Below are 13,107 nucleotides of genomic sequence, written 5' to 3' on the forward strand. Positions count from 1 at the left end.
GGGCATCAGCAGCAGCACAGTCCCGTGAATGCTCCTGGGTATGGCCAGCACCAGGCAGTGTTTGGTGAGACCCTCTGCCAGAAGGTCTGAGCGGGACAACGCCACAGTCCCTCAGAAGTGAGGAGTTGGGAAACACAGCCACATCTGAGATAAAACTCAGGAGGGAGGTGACACCTGGAAACCTGATGGCTTGGTCACAGAGGGTGTAAAAGTGGGGAGTGGACAGAAGCTGGAGACAAAGGACGGGTGCACAATTGCTGGTCAGGGAGAGCACAGAGTTCCGATACTAGAGACTGGGTAGCTGGGTGACGCCATTTTCACCCCTCCCACGCATGCACATACACGCCTACAAGTGCCACAACAATACACCCCAGTGAGCTAAGCAGTGCCATCTACTGGAGAACAGAGCCGTTACTCTAAGCCCCACCAAACTGGACCAAACTCACTCTTAAGGAACACCACAAATCTCTCTGCCTGCTTAGTTTACGGACTATAAAGTGCTTCACAGTGTGACTTCTAGGGGAAACCGATATAATTTCAATTGTATTTCATTCTGTTCGCTGATCCATCTATTCAATTCTTTTTTGTCGTTGTTTATTTTCTTTTTCCAATACAGATAGAAAAAATTCTATTTTTATTTTCCATTACTATTAAAATATTCTTATTTTTTTAACTATATTCTTAACTTTTTTGAAAAATTTTCAAATTCTATTTTACTTCCATCATTTCATTTTATTCTATTTCATTGTATTCATTTTCTCAAATTTTCAAACATTTTCCTCTTTTTTTTTCCTTTATTCTCTAATCAAGCTCCTTTCAACAACCAAACCAAAACACACCTAGAATCTAGCATCATTTATTTGATTTTGTGTGTGTGTGTGTTCGGTTTTTTTAATTTTTTAATTTTGTTTTTTACCTTATCAATTTGTTTTCTCCCTTCAAAATGACAAAACAAAGGAATTCACCCCCAAAAGAAAGAGCAAGAAGAAATGACAGCCAGGGACTTAACACAGATACAAGCAAGATGTCTGAACCAAAATTTAATAGAGTCACAGTAATAAAAATACTAGCTGGGGTCGAAAAGAGATTAGAATCCTTCTCTGCAGAGATAAAAGAAGTAAAAACTAGTCAGGATGAAATAATAATAATAAAAAAAAATGCTGTAACTGAGCTGCAATCTCGAATGGATTCCACACCGGTTAGGATGGATGAGGCAGAACGGCGAATCAGCAATAGAGAGGACAAACTTATGGCAAACAATGAAGCAGAAAAAAAGAGGGAGACTAAAGCAAAAGAGCACAATTTAAGAATTAGAGAAATCAGTGACTCATTAAAAAGGAACAACATCAGAATCATAGGGGTCCCAGAAGATGGAGAGAGAGAGAAAAAGGAGTAGAAGGGTTATATGAGCAAATCATACCAGAAAACTTTTCTTAACCTGGGGAAAGACACAGACATCAAAATCCAGGAAGCACAGAGGACTCCCATAAGATTCAACAAAACCAGCCATCAACAAGGCATATCATAGTCAAATTCACAATATACTCAGGCAAGGAAAGAATCATGAAAGCAGCAAGGGACAAAAAGTCCTTAACCTACAAGGGAAGACAGATCAGGTTTGCAGCAGACCTATCCACAGAAACTTGGCAGGCAAGAAAGGAGTGGCAGGATATATTCAATGTGCTGAATGGGAAAAATATGCAGCCAAGAATTCTTTATCCAGCAAGGCTGTCATTCAAAATAGAAGGAGAAATTAAAAGTTTCCCAGACAAACAAAAATTAAAGGAGTTTGTGACCACTAAACCAGCCCTGCAAGAAATTTTAAGGGGGACTCTCTGAGGGGAAAAAAGATAGGGGCGGGGGGGAGACCAAAAGCAACAAAGACTAGAAAGGACCAGAGACCACCACCAGAAACTCCAACTCTACAAGAAACATAATGACAATAAATTCCTATCTTTCAGTACTCACTCTAAACGTCAAGGGACTAAACGCTCCAATCAAAAGGCCTAGGGCAACAGAATGGATAAGAAAACAAGATCCGGGGTGCCTGGGTGGCTCAAGTCAGTTAAGCATACGACTTTGGCTCAGGTCATGAACTCACAGCCCGTGGGTTTGAGCCCCACATCGGGCTCTGTGCTGACAGCTCAGAGCCTGGAACCTGCTTCAGATTCTGTGTCTCCCTCTTTTTTCTGCCCTTCCCCCACTTGTGCTCTCTTGCTTTCTGTCAATAATAAATAAACATTTTTAAAAATTTAAAAAAAGAGAGAAAACAAGATCCATCTATATGCTGTTTACAAGAGACCCACTTTAGACCTAAAGACACCTTCACATTGAAGGTAAGGGGATGGGTAACCATCTGTCATGCTAATGGTCAACAGAAGAAAGCCAGAGTAGTCATACTTATATCAGACAATCTGGTCTTTAAAATAAAGACTGTAACAAGAGATGAAGAATGGCATTGTATCATAATTAAGGGATCTATCCACCAAGAAGACTTAACTGTTACAAACATTTATGCTCTAAATGTCGAAGCACCCAAATATATAAATCAATTAATCACAAACATAAACTCATTGACAATAATATCATAATAGTAGGGGACTTCAACACCCCACTTACAGCAATGGACAGAGCATCTAAAACAGAAAATCAACAAGGAAACAATGGCTTTGAATGACACACTGGACCAGATGGACTTAACAGATATATTCAGAACATTTCATCCTAAGCAGCGGAATACACATTCTTCTCGAGTGCACATGGAACATTCTCTAGAATAGATCACATACTGGGACACAAATCAGCCCTCAACAAGTACAAAAAGATAGAGATCTTACCGTGCATATTTTCAGACCACAACGCTGTGAAACTCAAAATCAACCACAAGAAAAAATTTGCAAAGATAGCAAATACTTGGAGACTAAAGACCATCCTACTAAAGAATGAATGGGCTAACCAAGAAGCTAAAGAGGAAATTAAAAAGTACATGGAAGCCAATGAAAATGATAACACCACAGCCCAAAACCTCTGGAACGCAGCAAAGGCAGTCCTAAGAGGAACGTATACAGCAATCCAAACCCTTCTAAAGAAGGAAGAAAGCTCTCAGATACACAACCTAACCTTACACCTTAAAGAGCCGGAAAAAGAACAGCAAATAAAACCCAAAACCAGCAGAAGACAGGAAATAATAAAGATTAGAGCAGAAAATAATGCTATCAAAACCAAAACCAAAACAAACAAACAAACAAAAAACACCAGTAGGACAGATCAACAAAACCAGAAGCTGATTCTTTGAAAGTGACAAAATCGATAAACCAGCAACCAGTTTGGTCAAAAAGAAAAAGGAAAGGACCCAAATAGATAAAATCAAGAAGGAAAGAGGAGAGATCACAACCAACACAGCAGAAATAAAAACAATAATAAGAGAATATTATGAGCAATTATATGCCAATAAAATGGACAATCTGGAAGAAATGGACAAATTCCTAAGAACATATACTACCAAAACTGAAACAGGAAGAAATAGAAAAATTTGAACAGAACCATAGCCAGTAAAGAAATCCAATTAGCAATCAAAAATCTCCCCAAAAAACAAGAGTCCAGGGCCAGATGGCTTTCCAGAGGAATTCTACCAAACGTTTAAGAAACAGTTAACACCTATTCTCTTGAAGCTGTTCCAAAAAATAGAAATGGAAGGAAAACTTCCAAACTCTTTCTATGAAGCCAGCATTACCTTGATTCCAAAACCACACAAAGACCCCACTAAAAAGGAGAACTATAAACCAATTTCCCTGATGGACATGGATCCAAAAATCAGCAACAAGATATTAGCCAACCAGATCCAACAACATACTTAAAAAATTATTCACAGGGCGCCTGGGTGGCTCGGTCGGTTGAGTGTCCGACTTCGGCTCAGGTCATGATCTCGCGGTCTGTGAGTTCGAGCCCCGTGTCGGACTCTGTGCTGACAGCTCACAGCCTGGAGCCTGTTTTGGATTCTGTGTCTCCCCTTCTCTCTACCCCTCCCCCACTCAGGCACACGTGCTCTCTGTCTCTCTCTCTCTCTCTCTCTCTCTCTGTCAAAAATAAATAAACATTAAAAAAATATTATTCACCATGACCAAGTGGGATTTATATCTGGGAAGCAGGGCTGGTTCAATATCCACAAAACAATCAATGTGATTTATCACGTCAATAGAAGAAAAGGACAAGAACCACATGATCCTCTCGATAGATGCAGAGAAAGCATTTGACAAAATACAGCATCCTTTGTTGATAAAAACGCTCAAAAAAGTAGGAATAGAAGGATCATACTCCAGAATAAAAGCCATATATGAAAGACCCAATGCTAGTATCATTCTCAACGGGGAAAAACTGACAGCTCTCCCACTAAGGTCAGGAACTAAAAAGGGATGTCCACTCTCGCCACTGTTATTCAACATAGCATTGTTAGCCTCAACCATCAGACGACACAAAGAAAAGGTATCCAAATCAGCCAGGAGGAGGTCAAACTTTCACTCTTCACAGATGACATGATACTCTATCCATATAGATTCCACCCAAAAGATTCCACCAAAAAACTGCTAGAACTGATTCATGAATTCAGCAACGTGGCAGGATGTAAAATCAATGTACAGAAATCGGTTGCATTCCTATACACCAACAATCAAGAGAAAGAAAGAGAAATCAAGAAATCGATCCCATTTATATACGCATCAAAAACATAAAATACCTAGAATAAATCTAACCAAAGAGGTGAAAAATCTATACACTGAAAACTATAGAAAGCTTATGAAAGAAATTGGAAGACACAAAAAAATGGAAAAATATTCCATGCTCCTGGATAGGAAGAACAAATATTGTTAAAATGTCAATACTACCCAAAGCAATCTACATATTCAATGCAATACTGATCAAAATACCAGCATTCTTCACAGAGCTAGAACCAACAATCCTAAAATGTGTATGGAACCAGAAAAGACCCCGAATAGCCAAAGCAATCTTGAAAAACAAAACCAAAGCAGGAGGAATCACAATCCCAGACTTCAAGCTGTATTACAAAGCTATAATCATTAAGACAGTATGGTACTGGCACAAGAACAGACACTCAGATCAATGGAACAGAATAGAGAACCCAGAAATGGACCCATAAACGTATGGCCAACTAATCTCTGACCAAAGCAGGAAAGAATATCCAATGGAATAAAGACAGTCTCTTGGAATAAAGACAGTCTCTTCAGCAAGCGGTGCTGGGAAAACTGGACAGCGACATGCAGAAGAATGAACCTGGACCACTTTCTTACACTACACACAAAAATAAACTCAAAATGGATGAAAGACCTAAATGTAAGACAGGAAGCCATCAAAATCCTAGATGAGAAAGCAGGCAAAACCGTCTTTGGCCTCGCCTCAGCAACTTTACTCAACATGTCTCTGGAGGCAAGGGACACAAAAGCAAAAATGAACTCTTGGGACCTCATCAAAATAGCAAGCTTCTGCACAGCGAAGGAAACAGTCAACAAAACTAAAAGGCAACTGGTGGAATGGGAGAAGATATTTGCAAATGACATATCCGATAAAGGGTTAGTATCCAAAATCTAGAAAGAACTTACCAAACTCAACACCCAAAAATCAAATAATCCAGTGAAGAAATGGGCAAAAGACATGAATAGACACTTCTCCAAAGAAGACATCCAGACGGCCAACCGACACATGAAAAAATGCTCCACATCACTCATCATCAGGGAAATACAAATCAACACCACAATGAGACACCACCTCATACCTGTCAGAATGGCTAACATTAACCACTCAGGCAACAACAGATGTTGGTGAGGATGTGGAGAAAGAGGATCTCTTTTGCACTGCTGGTGGGAATGCAAACTGGTGCAGCCACTCTGGAAAACAGTATGGAGGTTCCTCAAAAAATTAAAAATAGAACTACCCTACGACCCAGCAATTGCACTACTAGGTATTTATCCAAGGGATACAGGTGTGCTGTTTCGAAGGGACACATGCACTCCAATGTTTATAGCAGCACTATCAACAATAGGCAAAGTACGGAAAGAGTCCAAATGTCCACCGATGGATGAATGGATAAAGAAGATGTGGTGTATATATATACAATGGAGTATTACTCAGCAATGTAAGAATGAAATCTTGCTATTTGCAACTAACTATGTGGATGGACAAGAGGGTATTATGCTCAGTGAAATTAGTCAGAGAAAGACAAAAATCATATGACTTCACTCATATGAGGACTTTAAGAAACAAAACAGATGGACATAGGGGAAGCGAAGCAAAAATAATATAAAAACAGGGAGGGGGGAAAAACATGAGACTCTAAAATATGGAGAACAAACAGAGGGTTACTGGAGGGGTTGTGGGAGGGGGGATGGGCTAAATGGGTAAGGGGCATTAAAGAATCTACTCCTGGAATCATTGTTGCTCTATATGATAACTAACTTGAATGTAAATTTAAAAAAATTTTTTAAAAAGGAAATAGAAATCAGTTACAAGAAGAAAACTGGAAAAAAAAAACCTGCACACATATGATTTTAACAACATTCTACTGAACAACCATTGGGTCAACAAAAAATGAAAAAATAAGTCAAAAATCCCAGAAACAAATGAAAATGTAAATATCACATACCAAAACCTATGGGATACTGCAAAAGTAGTTTTAAGAGGGAGGTTTAGAGCAATACAGTCCTACCTCGAAAGCCTCAAATAAACAATCTAATTTTATACCCAACGGAACTAGAAATAGAGCAAATAAAGCCCACAGTTACTAAAAGGAAAAAAATAATAAAGATTAGAACAGGAACAAATGAATTAGAAACAAAAAAATTCCCAAAGTAGAGCTGGTTCTTTGAAAAAAATAAACAAGATTAACAACCTTTAGCTAGACTTACCAAAAAAGAAGGGTGGGGGGTTCAAATAAATAAAATCATAATAAAAGAGAATTTACAACTGTAGGGCACCTGGGTGGCTCAGTCAGTTGAGCATCCGACTTCAGCTCACGTCACGATCTCGCAGTCCCTGAGTTTGAGCTCCATATTTGGCTCTGTGCTGACAGCTCAGAGCCTGCAGCCTCCTTCCGATTTTGTGTCTCCCTCTCTCTCTGCCCCTCCCCCACTCATGATCTGCTCTCTCTCTCTCTCTCTGTCAAAAATAAACAAACATTAAAAAAATTTTTTTTTGAAAGAGAAGTTACAACTGGTACAGCAAAAACACAAGTAATCGTTAAGAGACTACTATGAACAGTTACATGCCAACAAACCACAACCTAGAAGAGATGGATAAATTCTTAGAATCATATGATCTTCTAAGAGTGAATCAGAAGTAGAAAATCCAGGGGTGCCTAGGTGGCTCAGTCAGTGAAGTGTCCAATTCTTGATTTCAGCTCAGGTCATGGTCTCACGGTTTATGGGTTCAAGCCCCACATCTGGCTCCATGTTGACAGCGTGGAGTCTGCCGAGGATCCTCTCTCTCTTTCTCTTTCTCTCTCTCTCTCTCTCTCTCTCTCTCTCTCTCGGCCCCTTCCCTACTCACATGCTTGCTCGCTCTCTTTCTCTCTAAAAAATAAAGTTTAAGGAAAAGAAAAATAGAAAATCTGAAAAAAAAATTTAACATTTATTTATTTTTGAGAGACAGAGAGAGACAGAGTGTGAGCAGGTGAGGGGCAGAGACAGAGGGAGACACAGAATCCAAAGCAGGCTTCAGGCTCTGAGCTGTCAGCACAGAGACAGATGTGGGGCTCGAACTCACAAATCATGAGATCACGACCTGAGCCAAAGTCTGACGCTTAACTAACTGAGCCATCCAGGTGCCCCTAGAAAATCTAAATAGACAGATTACTAATAAGGAAATTGAATCAGTAATCAAAAACCTCCCAACGAAGTCCAGGACCAAACAACTTCACTCGTGAATTCTACCAACATTCAAAGAATGTTAAAACCAATCTTTCTCAAACTCTTCTAAAAAATCGAAGAAGAGGGAACACTTTCAAACTCAATTTAAAGAGGCCAGCATTAGGCTTCTATAAAAACCAGACAGGGATAATACAGACAGAAAGAAAGGAAAGAAAGAAAGAAACAAAGAAGGAGAGGGAAGAAGAAAGGATGGAAGAATAGGGAGTGAGGGAAAGAAAGAAAGAAAGAAAGAAAGAAAGAAAGAAAGAAAGAAAGAAAGAAAGAAAATTAAAGGCCAATATCCATGATGAACACAGAAGCAAAAATCCTCAACAAAATATTAGTAAACCAAATTCAACATATTAATAGGATCATTGACTACAATCAAGTGGTATTTATTTCAGGGATGCAAAGATGGTTCAATATCTATTAATCAATGTAATGTAGTGCATTAAAAAATGAAGGATAAAAGTCATATGATCATCTCAATAGATTCAGAAAAGGCATTTGACAGAATCCAATATCCATTCACGATAAAAACTCCCAACCAAGTAGGTATGTAGAAAACATACTTCAACATAATAAAGGCCATAAATGACAAGCCTACAGCTAACATAATACTCATTGGTAAAAATCTGAAAGCTTCTCCTTTATAATCAGGACAAGAAAGGATGTCATTCTCACCACTTCTATTCAACATTCATCTTGTACATTGAAGTAGTTGTAGTTAGAAGTCCTAACTATAGCAATCAGACAAGAAAAAGGCATAAAAAGTTTCCAAATTGGTAAGGAAAAAGTAAAACCCTCACTATGTGCATATGACATGATTTTATATATAGATATAGATAATATAGATAGATCTTCCTATCTTTTTTTTAATGTTTATTTTGAGTGAGAGAGAGAGAGAGAGAGCGCAATCAGGGGAGGGGCAGAGAGACAGAGAGAGACACACAGAATCCCAAGCAAGCTCCAGGCTCTGAGCTGTCATCACAGAGCCCAGTGTGGGGCTCAAACCCACAAACTGTGAGATCATGACCTGAGCTGAAGTTGGACGCTCAACCAACTGAGCCACCCAGGAGCCCCAGGAACAAATTTAATCAAGGAAGTGAAAGAGCTATGCTATGAAAATTAGAAGACACTGATGAAATAACTTGAAGACAAAACAAAGAAATGAAAATATATACCATGCTCATGCATTGATTAAAATGTCCATGTTATCTAAAGCAATCTTCAGCTTCAATGCAAATCCCTATGAAAATACCCATAGAATTTTTTACAAAACTAGAACAAATAATACTAAAATACATATGGAACCACAAAAAACCCTGAATAGCCAAAGCAATCTTGAGAAAGAACAAAGCTGGAGGTAACGTAATCCCAGATTTCAAACTGGACTAAAAGCTACAGTAATCAAAACAGTGTGGTACGGGCAAAAAAAAAAAAAAAAAAAAAAAAAGGATACATAGATCAATGGAACAGAAAGAAAACAAAACAAAACTACTAGAACTACATCAAACTAAAAAGGTTTTCACACTGTGAAAGACACCATCAACAAAATGAAAAGGCAACCTACTGAATGGGAGAAGATATTTGCAAATGACATATCTGATAAGGGGTTAATATCCAAACATATAAAGAAATAATACAACTCAACACCAAAAACCACCACCATTCGAAAATAATAAAACCCAAATAATCCAATTAAAAATTGGGCAGAGGTCCTGAATAGGATCTGACTCTTACTCAGCTTCCACCTCCAAAAAAGAAATCTTGCCATTCATGATAACATGGCAGACCTAGAAGTTATAATGCTAGGTGAAATAAGTCAGAGAAAGACTAATACCATATTTCACTAATCTTAAAAACAAAACAAACACCAACAGAAACAAGAACAGACTGACAAATACAGAGAACAAACTGGTACTTGCCAGAGAGGAGGGGAGTGGGGGGAGTAGGTGAAATAGGTGAAGGGGATTTAAAAGGTACAAACTTCCAGTTACAAAACAAGTAAGTTACAGGGAATTAAAAATATGGCATGGAGAATATAGTCAATAATATTATAGATAGTATTTACCTGTATCTGCTTACATATATATGAAGAAACAATGGAAGGATACAAAGAAACCATAGGGATGGGGGAGTAGAAGGAGAATAGACATATCACTGAGAGCAAGACTTGTCCATGTATGCCTTTAAATATTTAATTATAAAATGATATATTAAAATGATTTCTTTCCAATGGAAAAATATTATAATAATTGCATATGATGACAGAGGGTAATTATACCTATCATGGTGAATATTTCATTATGTATATAATCACTGAATTAACTATATTGTACACCTGAAACTAATATTATATGTCAACTAAAATTAATAATTTTCTTAAAAATATCATATAACATTGGCATAAATACAGACACATAGATCAATGGAACTAAATAGAGAACCCAGAAATAAATCCATGCATATATGATCAATTTATGACAAAGCAAGCAAGAATATACAATGAGGAAAGGATAGTCTCTTCAGTAAATGGTTTTAGGAAAACTGAATGGCTGCATGCAAAAGATGAAACTAGAGGGGCATCTGACTGACTCAGTCCATAGAGCATGCAAGTCTTGATCTCAGAACTGTGAGAGTTTATGAGTGCAAGTTTACGGGGCGGGGGGTGGGGGGGAGGAAAGAACAAAACTACAGCACTATCTCACACCATCCACAAATATTAATTCAAAATGGATTACACACTTGAATGTAAGACCTGAAACCATAAAATGCCTAGAAGAAAACCTAGGCAGTAAGCTCCTTGACATTTTTCTTGGCAATTAATTTTTCGATCTGACTCCAAAAGCAAAAATAAACAAGTGGGACTACATGGAACTAAAAAGCTTCTTCATAGCAAAGGAAACCATCAACAAATGAAGACAACCTAATGAATGGGAGACGATACTTGCAAATCATATACCCAATAAGGCTTTAATATCAAAAAATATATAAAGAACTCATACAACTTAATAGCAAAAAAACCAAACAACACAACTGAAAAATGGGCAGAGGATATGAATAGACATTTTTCCAAAGAAGACATATAGATGGCCTACAGGCACATGAAAAGATGCTCAACATCACTGATCATCAAGGAAATGCATATCAAAACTACAATGAGATATCACCTCACACCAGTTGGAATGACTGGTATCAAAAAGACAAGAAATAACAAGTGTTGGAAAGGATGTGGAGAAAAGCAGACCCTCATGCACTGTTGGTGGGACTGTAAATCGGCATAGCCACTATGGAATACCATAGTGCAGCATTATTCATAGTAGCAAAAATATTCAAACAATCTAAGTGCCCACAGAAAGATGAATGGATTAAAAAAAAAATGTGTACGTATACACACACACACACACACACACACACACACACACACACAGAATATTATTCAGCCTTAAAAAAGAAAGAATTCCTGCCATTTGTAACAACATATATGAACTTGGAGGGCATTATGCTAAGTGAAATAAGCCAGACACAGAAAGACATATATTGTATTATCTCATTTACATGTGAAATATTTTTTTTAAATGTTGATATCATAGTAACAGAGTAGAATGGTGGGTTACCAGAGGCTGTGGGTAGGGGAAAGGGGGAAATACTCATCAAAGGGTCTAAGCTTTCAGCTATAAGAAGAATAAATTTGAGAGACCTACTGTATAGCATATTGACTGTTGTTAATGATAATGTATTATATACTTGAAATTTGATGAAAGTAAGTCTCAGATGTTCTTATATCACACAGATAGTAACTATGGGAGGTGATGGATATGTTAGCTTGATTGTGGTAATTATTTTACAATGTATATGTATATCAAAACATGACACATACCTTAAATATATACAATTTTCGTTTGTCAGAAATAAAATTTTTAAAGTCACTAATGTGTATTCACTCTATTTTATTCATTTTAACTTATTCAGATATTTTAGCAATATTTTAAAGTCATGTGTATACGTATTTCCTATCATAGCCCAATAAGTACTTTCCTTTAGGACACTGATCATGTCTTATACAGTTGAATCCTTAGTATGGTGACACAGAAAAAAAAAACATTAAGCCACATTAAATCAAGTCTTGTGCTTAGTTTAGCACATCCCATGTATTATCCTCTTTAATCTTCCCACCAACCCTGTGAGGTTGGCACTATTATCTAACTCCATTTTCTTGATGAGAAACTTGAGGTGTTAGAGAGTAAGGACTTTACTCAAGGTCACATAAATTAGTAAGTGGAGCCAGAATTAATTCTAAATCTGACACCAAAATCCATGCCCTTTATCATTGTATTATATCGTTTCTCACATATTCAAGAAAAAACATGTAATTAGAAGAATGGCTATGGAAAATTGGGCACAGATCAGTAACTTTAACAATTGTTACAGTATAAGGATTTATAGAGAAAACAGAATTTTACATATTTATTCACCAAAGATTTAATAAACATGTACCCGGCAATGTTCAAAGATTCCTGTCCTTATGGTGCTTACATAAGAGGTCTTACCAGGAAGAAAGATGCAAGGAAGTAGGGAAAGCCACTACAGAATGCCAACATATAAAATGGAGATGGTAGCAGCACCTGGGTGACTCAGACGGTTGAGTTTCTGACTCCTGATTTTGGTTCAAGTCATGATTTCACAGTTGTGAGATTGAGCCCCATGTCAGGCTCTGCACTGATGAAGTGGAGCCTGCTTGGGATTCTCTCTCCCCCTCTCTCTCTCTCTCTGCTCCCCTTCCCCACTTGTGCTCGCTCTCTCTCTCTCAAAATTAACAAAAATAAACTTAAAAAATAAAATAAAATAAAACGAAGATGGTAACCACCAGTATAAATCTTACCTAGGATCTAGGTGGCCTAATTATCATTGGCTCTTATGTGGGTTGCAGTGCATGAAATACCAAGAAAATAGTGAACTTGGGGACTATATTAAAAGCTTACACTAATTAAAGCCTGTATATGGAAATAGGTAGCCTTCAAATCTCTGTAATTAAAATCCAATTATCTTTTTCTCCTGTATCCTTACAATGTTAAGTGGTTTAGGCTCATCTTTTTTTTACAAACTCCTTAAGACAGAAATGAAGATATATTTATTATCTTTGTCAGTGCCAACAAGTAGTCATTAAATATGCTTTTGGTTAAAGATGTTC

General features: G+C 37.5%; 1 protein-coding gene across 1 annotated transcript in view; it reads right to left on the minus strand.

Annotated features, from left to right (window-relative positions):
• Positions 1-13,107, minus strand: part of PPM1E (protein phosphatase, Mg2+/Mn2+ dependent 1E) — a 213,393-nt gene that overhangs the window by 137,376 nt on the left and 62,910 nt on the right. The gene's annotated exons all lie outside the window — the stretch shown is intronic.

Source organism: Panthera tigris, chromosome E1 (assembly GCF_018350195.1).
Source record: "Panthera tigris isolate Pti1 chromosome E1, P.tigris_Pti1_mat1.1, whole genome shotgun sequence".
In the NCBI taxonomy this organism is placed as follows: Eukaryota; Metazoa; Chordata; class Mammalia; order Carnivora; family Felidae; genus Panthera; species Panthera tigris.